The sequence below is a fragment of the Littorina saxatilis genome, unplaced genomic scaffold (genome assembly GCF_037325665.1).
Source record: "Littorina saxatilis isolate snail1 unplaced genomic scaffold, US_GU_Lsax_2.0 scaffold_260, whole genome shotgun sequence".
Classification (NCBI taxonomy): Eukaryota; Metazoa; Mollusca; class Gastropoda; order Littorinimorpha; family Littorinidae; genus Littorina; species Littorina saxatilis.
This window is the reverse complement of record NW_027128892.1, coordinates 70,069-73,845: the sequence shown is the minus strand read 5'-3', so window position 1 is coordinate 73,845 and position 3,777 is coordinate 70,069. Positions and strand designations below refer to the sequence as shown.

The 3,777-nt window shown below is 36.0% G+C and overlaps 1 long non-coding RNA gene across 1 annotated transcript; it reads left to right on the top strand.

Moving 5' to 3' along the window:
• Nucleotides 1–382: 382 nt before the first annotated feature.
• LOC138957205 (uncharacterized) lies at nt 383–3,389 on the top strand. The gene is made up of 3 exons (XR_011452963.1): nt 383–1,574; nt 2,728–2,864; nt 3,245–3,389. It is a non-coding gene; the product is annotated as an uncharacterized lncRNA (long non-coding RNA).
• Nucleotides 3,390–3,777: the final 388 nt, after the last annotated feature.

Below are 3,777 nucleotides of genomic sequence, written 5' to 3'. Positions count from 1 at the left end.
CTCATCTAGCCAAACCATTGAAGATAGAAAGACATTTATTGAACAAACTAGATGCACAACACCAGTCTTAACACGTTTTGGTCTTACATGTATATGAAAATATTGATGGCCATGGAATGGTTTGAAAAAAAAGACGGTTTTTTCCTTCAAAACGGTCTAGGTCTGCCGGAAGTCGTATTTTTTCAAACCATTCATTTGAGAATCAATATTTTGATATACATACAAGAACAAAACTTGTTAAGAATGATGTGGGGCATATTTTTTGTTCAATAAATGTCTTTCTATCTTCAACGGTTTTGGCTATATGAGCTATATGCATGCATAGGATGACCGTATTGCTTTTTTTGCGTTTTCAGGGTATGCCGCTTTGCGCCTGGTTTTTAGATATAAATAAGGACCAGGACTATAAAAAAAATTACTGTTTTTAGTTGTAACAAACTCACTTTGTTGGAAAAACATGTCCTTTGAATTGTGTGCCAACATTTATTTTGTAGAATTTGAGTGTGTAAATAGTAAATTGTTGAACACAATACTGTGAAACCTGCCTAAAGCAGTTCTTAGTGTATGTCATTGCTAGGTTTAGTTATTTGACCTTGACCCTGAAGGTCATGTAAAGGTCAAGGTCAAGCATGTGAGTCGTATGGGCTTTGCCCTTCTTGTTTGCCTTGTGTTGTTCAAACTTGTGATTGAACGATGGCTGTGTTAATGCAGGGAGTGTAGCAGAGCCCTTATTAACTTCATTTGACAGGAGCAAGTGAAGAGACCCTTTGTGTATGTTTGAACCATCGTTTTAGAGCTGGTTTTATATCAGCGAGGTGTCCGGTTTTCGGCGGAGGAAAGTCAGTTGTGTGACGAGTTCTCTAGGAGTCTTCGACTCGTCGGCATTATACTTGTCTCGTCTAAATATCTGGCCCTATTGCTACGCTGAAAACACAATAGCTGTTAATCTATTTGATACTCCAACTGCGTTTTGTGTTTGTTTTTAAAAATTTCCATTTTCTTCTTTATTTAATTTAATAAAAGGGGGGGGGGGGGTGGTGCAGACTAGAACAGACCAGATTTATTCCAGTGATGAATTATTTTTGTTTTTGACGACAGTAAATTAAACGATTGAAAAAGCTCTATTTTCTGCCTCTGTCTATATATGATATATAATTACCTGTCAAGTGTGTGTGTGTGTGTGTCAGTGAGAATTGTGATGAATTGTGAACTTCACTACCCAGTCTTGAGATCAAGATTTAAGAAAATCTTGCACAAAGGCTAGCACCATTAATTAATACTGACAATTCGTTCAGAATGAGGTTTGCTTATTTTATTCAAATATCATTCATACATTTTTGGGTTTTTTGTTGACAGTATAAGCTGGACAAAATGAATCCTTTGGTAATACCAGGGACCTATATTAGAGGGATAGGAAACTCCCCCGCCTCACGCGAAATGCGTGCCTACCGCGATGCGCGAGACGCGTCAGCTGACCTGTGCCAGAGGTCACAGACTTTGCGCATGGGAATTTACCGTCCAGTTTATTTCTGTTTACTGCATTTTCACTTGGAATTCGACATCTCTTGTTCAAGGTGAGTGTTTATATTTATCAGGAGTCCAAGTTGTTGTTTTCTTTTTGTCATTCAACTCATGAAAACCGACGTAAGTTAGCATCGAAGTTGGCAGTCGGTTACTCCGCTGGTCACGGCTTTGAGAAAAAATGGCGTTTTCATGCACCAACACGCGATGGTTCCATTTTCATGATGAAATCATTCATTGTGGATTTTTTAAAAATCGGCAGAGGGGCAAGCATTCACTAACTTTGTAAGTAATAAAACTAATTTTGAAATTTTAACTGATTTACGCTAGTTGTTATTGTTGAAAGTAAAACTGAAAACGGTGTCCCGTGAAATTATTCAACAGGGCCGAAAAGTTTCAAAGTCCGATGTGCAAAAGTTGCATTTTGTGTCAAGAAAAATACATAAAAAGAAGCATTTGATTTTAAAGCTGCCCTGTGTGTGTTCTAATTTGTTTATGATAGTAATGCATGGCGGCGAACTTTGTAAACATAAAGTCCACGATTTATACTAAAAAGTCTCCTCAAGTCTCAGAATTAAAATGTTTTCAGCAGGGAAGCCTCGAAAATGCGTCTTTTTTTGCTAATTTCCAAAAGTTTTGCAATCAATATCTTCAACAGGAAAATTCAGAAAATTTCAGAAAAAATGTAATGGTGTTAATGATTATGTTTTTGAAAGCAAGGTGCATCCATTATTCCTTTCTTTTTCTTACTTTAATTAAATCATTGCATTAAAGTTGGGATATTTGGACATATTTGCAGATATGATAACAGAATTTCAGTCCTAGTCTAAGAGCTATTGCTGCATGACTCGATCTACCGACAATCAAAGAGTCAAATAAATAATAAAATCTGTCATGTCATATATGAAAAGAAAGGGATTTTCCTGTACAATTCATCTGTACATGTGTCATATCTGTACTGCTGCTTACCTGACTTTAATTTCATATAATAATGATAATTTAACAGATTTACAGTTACCTTAAAATCAAAGCGTATACATTTTTTTTTAAATTTTGTTAGTGGTGAGCTGTTAATTTTATGCTTATAATAATAATTATTGTTTGCAAAGAGTGTTGCAACAAGGAATCAGAAACACATTTAATTGCTTATTTATGTAGGGGCATTTGTAATATGTTTATGTTGTCATTATTTTAATGATCTTCCAGATGGGGCGGTGAAAACGTGTTGGAATGCCTCGGAGAGGATCGAGATCCAAACAGGGTGCAGCATGCAGAAAGAATGCTGAAGAAAGGAATATGAAGACTGAGGAAGACAAGTTGTTGCAGTTTTGTACTCAGATCCAGTAAGTATTTTTCATAATTTAAATTTAAAATAATACACTATATTGTCAGCAGTTTTGAATGTAGAAGGGATGACAGAATTTAGGTATGTCAAGTACTCTAGCCTGGATTTATGATTTGTGAAGGGAAATGCAAAAAGGAGGGACTAACTACATATTTCTCCTGTTCCCAACTGTGAGACAGAGTTAAAAGCAAAGCCATACATAATAACATAACACAATGACAACAGGGCCAATGAAATTTTCACAAGGCAGAGCCTTTTTCAGTTTTTGACTTGAAAGAACCTACTAGTCTTTCTATAAACACATTTCCAAGGCTACTTCTGTACTTGTTGGAAATATCAAGTTAGATTAAATGACTATATTTTCTTTTTATTTGTCAGGCTTGACGAGGGTGCTCAAGCAGAACCTTGGGAGTGGGGTGATTTTCTGATTGAGGACTGCCCTGGGCCGATGTATGCGGAGCTAACTGTTGATCCCGATTCATCAGGAACCGAAGATTTTAAAGATTAACTTAGTTTAACTGATGACAGGTGTTGTGTTTGGGCAGGTTTCACGGTAATCAGACTCTTTGATGTGTGTAAACTTTGCCTTGAAATTACTTGCTTACTGTGTTGATTTTCATCATTTTTTCTGCTTGGCATGAGTAAGTATGGTATTTGCAATACAAAAAAATAAATAAAAGCTAAAATGTTTGTGTTTGAGCAATTATTTGAGCGAGTTTTTCGAAGCGAACGTGTGAATCCTGACAGACACCATTTCCTTCTGTCACATGACCCCATCTCAAAGTGTGATTCAAGCAGACACGAAATATCACACAAAACATATGATAATGGGGTTATTAATTCAATTAATACACAAGGTTAGTCTCTGACTAGATAAAATAGGGAAAAAATATCAAATGGGAGCATAAAAC